The 10,751-nt window shown below is 45.5% G+C and overlaps 1 long non-coding RNA gene across 1 annotated transcript; it reads left to right on the forward strand.

The window, feature by feature from the left end:
- Positions 1-5,449: 5,449 nt before the first annotated feature.
- LOC119113725 (uncharacterized) lies at positions 5,450-7,957 on the forward strand. Its single transcript, XR_005095949.1, has 3 exons — positions 5,450-5,547; positions 6,828-6,938; positions 7,689-7,957. It is a non-coding gene; the product is annotated as an uncharacterized LOC119113725 (long non-coding RNA).
- Positions 7,958-10,751: the final 2,794 nt, after the last annotated feature.

The raw sequence follows: 10,751 nt of genomic DNA on the forward strand, positions 1-10,751 counted from the left end.
ACGCACTTACATGACGGGGCACCTCTGGACCACATGCGGCACGAAGACGACGGGACATTGACACGAACGCAACTGATAGACAACACTGACATTTTACGGACGTACAATGACAGAAGACGCCTTGAAGTTTGGGAAAGTATATTGATTAACGAACCCTTTCCAGCCCTAAACATACAAACAAATTCTTGCACAACTCTTGAGCTATTAGGTATTTGGTGGTGAGCACTATTGATGAGATTATGGCAATAGTGTTCTCATTCTGTCTTTGTGTGTTCCCGTTATGGGTACACCTGACCTGTATCAAAGTGAAAAACGGATTCCATTTAACTTCAATTAGTTATGCTTCATTATGTTCTCCGTACCCAAAAAATGTGTCCCATTAGTAGTGCACAATTGTCATCCTTTAAAACTGAAAACTTATTTGTTGTGCCATTCAGTCTTCTCCGACAGTGAGATAGGGTCTCGAAACGTTGGAATGTAAAAAGGGACGAATATATATATAGATATATATATATATATATATATATATATATATATATATGCAATACCAAAGTTTTTGTACGTGCGGACACAGTTAATGAAATGCTCCACAGATCACAACATAGAGTAGTGGAAGCGCGTGGGTTTAAACCAAGGCTTATCTGTCGTGCATACAAACACACACACACACACACACACACACACACACACACACACACACACACACACACCACACACACACACACACACACACACACACACACACACACACACACACACACACACACACCTGCTATTTGTTGTGCGATTCACGTTTATGTTAGACAACCTATGACTTATGACTAATTGCTTAACGTTACCGTTTCATTTCATTCGTAGCCGTACTTTTCACCTTTTCGACAGCCGACGAAACCCGCAAAACTCAGTGATGTTCAGAACAAAGGTTCAGAAAAAAACGCAAGAACGCTGGAAGAAACATGCAACTGCAATCGTCATCAACCGTGGTAAAACACGTCGCAGTTGCCGTTACATCCACGGTTACTGGATCTACAGGTTACGTGAACCTGACAACCAGTACTATACTGACGGGGGAATATATTTTCTACTGGATATGGCGTCTTATGGGCCAGATCGCGGGGCTAATGCGGCTTTGCTCAACAGTACCGCCTGTTGTAAAAACCTAAGGTAATAAAACCCAAGAACGTAGTGTATGCTGTGAGATCCTGATTGGCATGTGCTATTGAGATGTACAACAGTGGTAAACCGGACTCATGCAGTAGACAGTTCTGTTTTATGCCAAACATTTCAGTAGTGATAAATTTGACGCCTCTGCAAAATCTGTCGTTGTTGCTGTCATAGTCACGTGTCACCACAAACTTGTGGCATGGCATCAGTTCGCTGAATCAAGTTCAAGGCGTATAAAAGTGACATTCGCTGATTCACATCGCTGAAGATTTCCTGCGCAGATTCAGCCGGCGGTGCGTCATGAAACGACAATATGGCGGTCATCGCCTCACTATTGTTCCTCAATGAAATCACAAGACGCGCGATGCGGCATGGTTTCGTGCCTGCATTTATAAAGCGCTTGTTTAAGAGATTAAGGAACCAGGTTAGTTTGAAACCTTTCATTGCAAAAGGGTTCTGAACGTGGCTTGAAGTTTCCAGTGAGACGTTGCCTCCTCTGGCAGCTTGGGCCTTGAAGTAGGAGCTGGTCATCCAGGTAGAATGCATGGGTATGGCTTATGCATGCTTTTCATTTAATTTATTCTCAAACTAATTAAGCGTCACCTGATAACAGGATTGATGAGGTGGAGGTCCAGGCACCCTCCTCCTCTCAGGTTTGGACACAAAAATGTATCCACAATATCTGGCTTCTGATAAGTGGCTTTTTTGGGAAAACTGCACGGCAATTTTCGGCCGGCGCGGGCGGCGGACGGCAACCGACAAAGCTGTGGTTCGCGGCGGCGGGGACGTCAAATATTACAGATACAGGGCCCTACATTACACATATATGCTCAAAACACACCAAACTGTATAATACCAATAGGCTCAAAATGAAACAGCTGACACGTTTTTGTAACTTCGATGGCGGATTGGTCACGTCGAATCCCCCCCCACCCCCTCCCGCCATCAGTGTTCGTGTTATGAAAAAAGCGAGTCAGCGCGAGGGTTTAGCTCTCAACTGGCGTTCAGACGTATGACTGGCACGCCTTGCTCACTGATACACGCTAATAAGTGGACAAGATGCTGGTGAAATTTTGGCCCTAGGCAATATTTTTAGTCCAAAACTATACCTATCAGGCTAGCCTAAACTACGCCTGTCTAAGTTTAGCCCATGCATCTCGAACCACGAAAAGCTCAGTTGGGCACGAAAAACTTCGCACAATATAATATGCTCAAACTTAAGCGCTTTAAAAGACTTAGGCACTGGTTTACGGGTACATTTTGTAAGCTCCATCGCAACGGTCTGCTCTGAATTGACCTAAAACCTAAGCCAGAAATTATTTTGCGCAGTTGCGCGTGCCCACCTAACCTGTTCAGGTTTTGAAACGGTAGACTCAACGTTATCAGTCTATCGATTTCTAACCAGATTGTGAGAGTCCTGAATATCTATGTACAGCTTGATATAAAACTGCTACTAGTTTGACAGACGTCCCAAAACTTGGCTTAGGCTGGGTTCAGATATGTTAAAGAGTCCAAGTCTCTCGGCGCGACGCCATGCCATAGTTTTGCATGCGGTAGATAAAAATAAAAATGCTACTAAGCTATTTCCATGAATATGCATTTATGTCATGAAAACACAGCGCATATAACGGCGGTAAGGTCTGGATGAGTGCAGGCCATAACATCCATCTGATATGGTGTTCGTGTAAGAAACGGCGTTTTATCACCAATCTGGAAATAAATTATTTTGAAAGGGCTCTAGTTGGGCTACCAAATTTAGCTACGCTGGCATCATGAGTGCCTTAAAATAGCGCCGCCACTGCATTATTAATTATGCCCCATTTGGCCAGGCAGTGTCAGTTTCGCGCCGATCGGCCTAGGTTCTTCTCACCTGTTCTGGATGGAAGGCTGGGGGGGGGGGGGGGGGGGGGGGGGCGTGTGATTGGGTTCACATTCCCGGCACGCTTCCTGGAAACTGGGTGAGCGCATTTTGGGATGTGTGATTATGTTGCATATAGGGCGGATGTTGCCTTTCTGATTACATCGTGCTGTCATTAGTTGGCCTGGACGCAGAAGCTACGTGCAAAAGCTACGCTAAAGCTACGCATCTCTCTGTGTCTCGATGTGGACAGCATACATGACGTCTTGCTTGTACACTGCTACGTACCCTTTTGGTAGCTGCTTCCTCAGCGTGCGGCATTTTGTAAAGATATCATTATCTGGTGTTGTGTTGTATCTCTGCATCATATTGGTATTCTATATATGCGGAACATATGCCCTAAAATTATTAGTTTGCTCAGTGTTGTAATCTTTCTGCATATGGACTTACATCTCTTATATTCTTGATATTCTTAATATTCTTGATATTCGAGATATTCTTGCACGAACATGTCCACTTATATTGATGGTGAGCTCAAAATGTCCCATGTCCGTATCACGCGTTCAATACTCAGCCAATTTCAAGCGTTAAAAGCGCCAATCGTGCCCAGAAAGCTGTCAAATTTTCAAGTTAACGTCAATCTTAGCTGGTTCAGCAATGTAGCTGTCCAATACAGTGGCAGAAAGTTAGGTGACATCTTCACTAGGAAGTCAGAGAAATGGGTCCAGAATATGCCTCAGTGGCCAAACAACATAATGGAAAGACATTTGCCTACAAGACATTAAGGCATCTCAAACCCGGTAAGCACGGCTTGCATTCCAACGCGCAGAACGCTTTAAGAAGCAAAATGTAACATTTGAGAAAACTGGATGGGATATCATATGTCCGCGAAGAACACTAGCGTCATCTGTAAAGCAAGTATTGATACAGGTAGCGCCACCTAGGGTAATGTCGCAACGCCTATGCAAAATGCCGTGCAATTCAAAGCTAAGGCACTGAACTTGGTGTACAAGAGGCAAGAGCACGCTTGGTGTACGACAGAAGACACGATTTACCGGATGCTGAAAGCAGTTTTAGCCGTCTGTATCTTTTCAAACTGCCCAAAAGCTGCCTCTGAAAAGACCCTTCCTATGGGTTTGCAATTCTTTCAGTTCCCTCGGCGCCCCGTGATGACGTCACGGCAGGATTGACAGATAACCATTGAGGAGGGCCGAGTTACATCAAAGACCATGACTGCTCTAACATCCAAAGTTATCCTGTGAGGAATGAATTCAGCGCCAAGAATTGATTGTATCGCCTTAGTTGTACAGGGCTTTGGCTGCAGAACAAATAAACAATGATTTGAGCCTGCTTACGTCACTTTTTTCCTGCTCACATCAAGTGACATGAACAAATGGTCAGTAACACAACTGACTATAAACAACGGCTCTGGAAGTGACGATATGTTTCGTGGCATGCGATCTCTCCCTAACACCTGCAGCCGTCTGTGCGCCAGCGGCATGCACTTTGCCTGTTGCGGCTGCAGATTTTCGTTCGAAGTTCGCGGTAGTTGACATTGCAGTCTCATATAAGAAGTACGAAGATGGTAACTCGGCTGCACGTACACAACCAGGTGTAAAAACGTATTCTATGGTGCATGCGTCGTGTATGTAGCATATGTTAACATGACTGCCGTATAGAACACATGCCGGTTCTGTGAGTGGCATCCTTACAATGAGGACATGAGGACACAGCACATGTATTAATCAATAGAGGTGATTGCCGTTTTTCGTGATCATCTTTGACCTTTGACCCTCGACTTGGCCTTGAATTCGACCCCATTTGTGACAAATAATTGCAGAAATGGACTCCCTGCAGCAGGAAATATCTCAAAAATCGTGTTGAACAACACTCCAATCCATAGAGAAAACAACTTTGAAACCGGACACACATTCAGGATGGTGGCGGCCGCCATCTTGAATTCTGCGATGTGTTCGGTTATACAAGTAGCGCGTAAGCTAATTTGGGTCTCCAAGCTATATAGGACATATTTCCGTGAAAAGCGTTCGCGGTAGTCGACATTACAAGGTCTCATAAAAGAAGCGTAAGGACGGTAACTTGACTATTAACACTTCGCAGCGTTCTAATTCAACGAGATGAGTAACGCAACGCTTTATCACAATCGGTCAGTACGTTCCATGTACATACATCCCGAATGCGTTGCATGGGCCATGTCGGCATTGTCCTCTACGCCCTTCCCTGTGTGACTAAGTGCTACTCCGTGCACCATTGGCACGTTCGTAAACAAAGGTTGCGGTTGATGATATCACCTTGTTGTTGCAAATGTCGCCAGACATCACAGGCTTGTTTGTCGACCTTTGGAGGGGATGGGATGATTGACGCCCCCTCCGCTTCATGGTCCGTTTTTGCTAGTATAAAAAGCGACCAAAGGCAGCATGGGCATATCCTGTCGAGTCGTCTCTCACCAACCATGCGTCTGCTACCATTAATCGTCGTGTTTTGTCTGGTGTTGGTGACCACTGAAGGTGAGTTTCTGGTGTTTCTCATGGCAAAGTCCTCCTGTGTTGGTCGCTGCTCTTTAACAACGGAAGTATTTAACAGACATGACAATAAAAAGGTCCATAAGGAGACCGTGAAAATATTCTGTGTCAGCCGAGGCGTCGCAGCACCACACGAAGAGCTCTTGGTCCTCGTTCTGTAAAGGTGAAAAACTGTCGCAAAACCTGCTCCAAAAATGAAGACATTCAGGGGCTTTAAAGGGAGTGTGTGACCATCAAAGAAGATTTCAAAGTCACGCTGTGATGGACCCTTGGGACGGACTCAATGTAATGATTATATTTGTGCTTCGGGCAGCTAAGTACAGGTGTTCGTGTGTGGTACAACCATGGAAGTGCATACTTCATTGGAAGTTATTCCATCATACTGCATTGCCAAATTCCACCTTCATCACCGACTTTCCAAGGTTGCCAAAGCAGATACCACTGGTAGGTGGGAACGGCAGGGACAGCATGTCCCCAAAAATAGCTGGTGGGCCTTCTGCCCCGCCGTCATATCTTCTGTATGACCTATGGTCTAGGCGTCTGCACAAGACAAATTGTCAGCTTTAGGTCTCACTGCCTCACTTTTCTAGGTCCACTTTTCGTTGTTTGCCATATTATGTCAGGTGAATGTGGTGTGCTGATGATAGGACTATTTTGTAGCAAACTGTCCCGCAAACTGTGATCTGAATACGCACCTTGGCAAACTATCCACCTGCTAAAATGCCCCGTCCGAAGCTGCTACTCATAGAAGTAGCTGCTATATTGAGCAGAATCGTTGTGGTCGACTGAACCACCCCAAGATGTCTTGCACCGACACCCCCGGCATTTGCACCAACCGGGTGGTGCGAAATCAACCGGATTATTAATTTTAGTGTTCCTATTGAACCGGGCGTGTCTGATCTATATATCAGTAAAATGCAAAAAGGTAGGACGATCCTATTCAGACCCCCGAGAGATGTGTTTGTGAGGCATTAGGGGGGGGGGGGGGGCAACCACACCTCAACCAACCCAAGAGAATCATGTATTCCTCGTGGGTAGTCACGATTGTATGGGGCCAAAGCTTTGACCGTAAAAGAGCCTTCTGGTTCCCTTCAGCAACGCATTAGGCCGCTAGCCATATGTCAGATCTGTACCTCAACTGTCAACACTCCAGACCGTCGTGCATACAAGCATTGTATCGTGCTAAATGACTCCTTGAGTTCTAGCACGTCAAAAGTGTGGCAGGCTTCAACCGTAAACAGAGGTAACCAACCGGTGTATTGCAGGTGGAAGGTGTCGCAAATTCGGCAAGGCGTGTGGAATAGGGAACAGGGATGTGTGCCGCTGGTGTTGGAGGCCTCACAAGCGTCTCTGCTGTCTTCCGGGCGACACATACAGTACGTTCCATTCGTTGTCGCCTGGTGCTGAGCAGACGTTGTCGCCATGGTGATGTGTGACGCTATGGATTACGAAACGTCAGCTCAAACTAGGGGTCGTTAGTAACATGTTCATGAACTGTTGTCATGCATCACATCGATAGCTTACAAGTAAGGTCTTCCCTTACGAGATGTGCTGTTTAGTTCTAACATAAGCTCGGGTGTGTGTGAAGTTGCCCCGTATGTTTGTTTTTTTCAAAATGGATTGCGAACGGCGCGGCGTGGTCACACAGAACTTTGCATAGCTGTAAACATTTAAAGGCTGGATCTTTTGCTATGCAAGAATTAGGCGTACTTTGCAAGGTCACTGACCTATTGCAGGCCGACATCAGGCCGTGACTCTCAGCGAAGACTATTTCTAATAGTGTTGCATTTCTGAACCACTGTGGATTTGTGCTACGCGAAACCCCAGCTAAAGCGGAGGTTGACTGTCAGATACTTATCAACTCATGTCATACATGGCGTCGATCGCTCGCCCATCAGGCTTTCTCTCATGAAGTGCGCTCTTCAGGTTTCTTAGAGATGCAATATGCATTTCGAGCATTGCATTTGCTCATGTTAGCAGCGATTTTTTAGTCATGGGATGGTTGTCATAAATTGCACGCTTCTACATTCAAATTGGCTGACGTTATGTTCGTCGAAGCTACATCAACGTGCTGCAGAGGATTTAACATCCACAAATCCCTGCAAGCGACCGTTCTCTAATTTCAGGTGACTGCGGGAGAAAATGCAGTTTCCCAAATACCTGCAGCACACTAAACGGCGATTGTCACAAAGGATGGTGCTGCGTATACTGCAAAGGAAAACATTGCAAGAACGGCTAGCTGCACCACTTGCTGCCGGCTGCCGCTGTCGTCAAGGGATGGATAACGACTGCACTGACACCAGATGTGAAGTGACTGCATGCACAAGGAAGACCCATGCTATGCTGGTGGCGTAACAGCAAGGTCGTACGTAATTCTAACAGGTGTTTATGCGAACCGGACATTTAGCTGTTTGTAGTTGGGCTGTACGTTGAATACAATTACGGAGCCATCTATTTGTTAGCATCTGTCGTGCCAGCTCAAGATGCATCGGCGCCGGTCCGTAAAGCATGGGTATTGTGGCGTGCAGTGCGAACGACACCTGGTCATCTGACAAACGTGTACTCGACGTCCTCAGGTACAAAGTAGGTCATTTTCAGTTTGACAAAATGCCCATATCAGCGTCTCATGGATCGACAGGTCCAGACGCAGACTTCTTTCCCGCTTAAGGTATGGAATTCGTGGCATGTAATTCGTTGAAATTGAAAACATTGAAAACTGCAGAACTCAGAACATGGACGTTTTCTGCGGCGATCGCCTGCTCCTCGATCTCCTGAACTGCGACATTCCGAGCATTGATTTCTCTAATCCAAAGTCTCTTAACTTTGACCTTGTACCAGACTTTTGACATTGTATCGGCCGAAAAGGCCTCGAACACCTGAACGTAGGCCACCTTAGCCCCGAATATTTCAGCATCGACCTTTTGTGTCTCGGTTTCCCGAGCTTCTCAGGTCTGGACCTTGGCCTTCTGAGCACGACCTCCAGATTCTTGAGCCAACCTTGAAGAAAATCGTAGGAAAGCCTCAATAGTTGAGTTTTTCATGGCCCCTAACTGTTGCCTGGAAAATTTGGGCATTTTTTTGCATCTGTACAGTTTTGTTCACTGGTGCTTCCATTTAACAGGCAACCCGGCATATTTTCCTCGTTAAGTAATTAACAAGTTCGATTATCAAGGCTTTCGGTGAGGTTTTCGCTCCATGCATATCGATTTTACATCAGATTCCTTCAGCCAGATTAATGAGCATGGGTTGATGACTAGATGAGTCAACTTCGAAGAAAAACATAAGGGCCACCTCATAGCTATGATTTCTTCCAACTATTTCAACCTACCTCTTGACAAGATGCGTGATGACCGTTTTCACATTTCATTTCCATCGTTTGTGTTGGGGTTTATCAGTGTTTTCATTTGATATGCGGCGCGGCCTACGCATGCTGCAACGCCGTTACACAAGCGAAACATTCTCTTAGATAGTTTTCCTACGTGATTTCGCCGTCCTAAAGATGGTATGGTTTCTGCAGCCATCAAAATGAGCATCGGTCGACGGTCTAATAAATTGTTACAAAAAAGCCCACGGGCAGCAGCATAGACAAAACGTTTTGCGGATCGTGTACAACTTCCACTCTAGGCAAGGTACGTCATATTATTAAGCATCGCTGCCTTGGCATCAACAGGAGTTTCCACGAGATGATGCAGCTGGCCAGAATTTTGACTTCCTCGGGGAGATATTTGTCCGTAAAGTGCACGAATGGTGCCAAATCTTGGCTGAATTTGGGGTAAGATACGTTACAATATTGTTCCAGGGAATAAATTGACAGGTTATTTCTGCTAATTTAAGTATCATTCATAACTGAGCATGCAACGCTGGGCATTTAACGTATAAGCTGTCTGCTGGATGTCACCCTATAGAATGCAATTTCCTAACAAACAGAAGTGTTCCACATTGCTGTTTTGACCTGAACTAGCTATCTTGAGGACCTTTCGATACTGTTCACAATCCTGCCCTTTTTAAGACATTAGCCTCTCTAGCTTCTGAGCTATACGCCCACGACAGTGGGAAAGCTGCATCGGCAGAGTATTTCAAGGTCATCTTGGTATCCATGACGTAACCATATCGTCATTCAAATTCTGTCGTTCCAAAAGCCATGCAATGATTAATACGCGCACGGGTGACCGGTTGGACACCCTTCGCTCGGGTGGGAGTCAGTTTGACCCTGTGAGATCCCAGGAACTAAGAGAGAACTAAGGTCAATACTCACAGGGTGTATTGACCTATACGTAAACTCACTTAGATTAAATATTGAGGCTCCTAGGCCATGAACTTTGAGTGAAATCGGGTCAAGCAATGTCAAATTCCAGGGTAGTCTCCAAAGGGCTCCTAGAATATAGATGACTGTTCTAAGCAAAACCTCACATGCCTATTTCGCGTCAGTGACCTTTTTGGACATTTTGAAGATCATGGTGACCAAAATCATACAAGACCGAATCAAGCTATGACGCGTTGAGGAGCATATTTACTACACAGAGCATTGTGTTGTCTACATCAGTCTTTTCCACTTAAGACGCATACCAACAGTTATAAGTGAGCTTATGTCATCATGTCCAGCGCTTGCTTTAATATTTTCAAATGTAGAGCATTCTATTTCAAGCGTATCTTGTTTCGTTTGAACCCGACCGAACTCATATTTGCGTCATGTTTCACATGTGCATTCAACGTCCGAATTGTTCACAACAAATGCGTCTCTCTGTCTGCCTTAGCTCCATGGGAGCGACACCAATAATCGCAGAAAAGAAATACCAAAATCGCATCGCAACCTTAATGCCTTCAAACTTTATTATTCAACGTGAGTAAAGCACCGCTTTATGGTATGGGAACACGCTGCGTGTACACACATTCTGAACGCCCTCGATAGGCCGTGTCGGCATTGTCCTCTACATTCTGCCCGGTATGACTGAGCAGTGCTCCGTCTGCCATCGCCAAGCTCGTAAACAATAGTTGCAGTTAATGATTTCACCTCGTCGATGCAAATGTCACCGAATATTTTAGCTCGTTGACCTTTGGATGGGCGGGAATGATCAACTTCCCCTCCGCTTCCTGATCTGTGTTCACCGCTATATAAGGTGGTCAAAGGTAACCTAAGCATATTCTGTTCGGCGCCCCTCACCAATCATGCGTCTGCTGACATTGATTGT

This window comes from Pollicipes pollicipes, unplaced genomic scaffold (genome assembly GCF_011947565.3).
Source record: "Pollicipes pollicipes isolate AB1234 unplaced genomic scaffold, Ppol_2.1 Scaffold_7262;HRSCAF=8765_pilon_pilon_pilon, whole genome shotgun sequence".
Taxonomy (NCBI): Eukaryota; Metazoa; Arthropoda; class Thecostraca; order Pollicipedomorpha; family Pollicipedidae; genus Pollicipes; species Pollicipes pollicipes.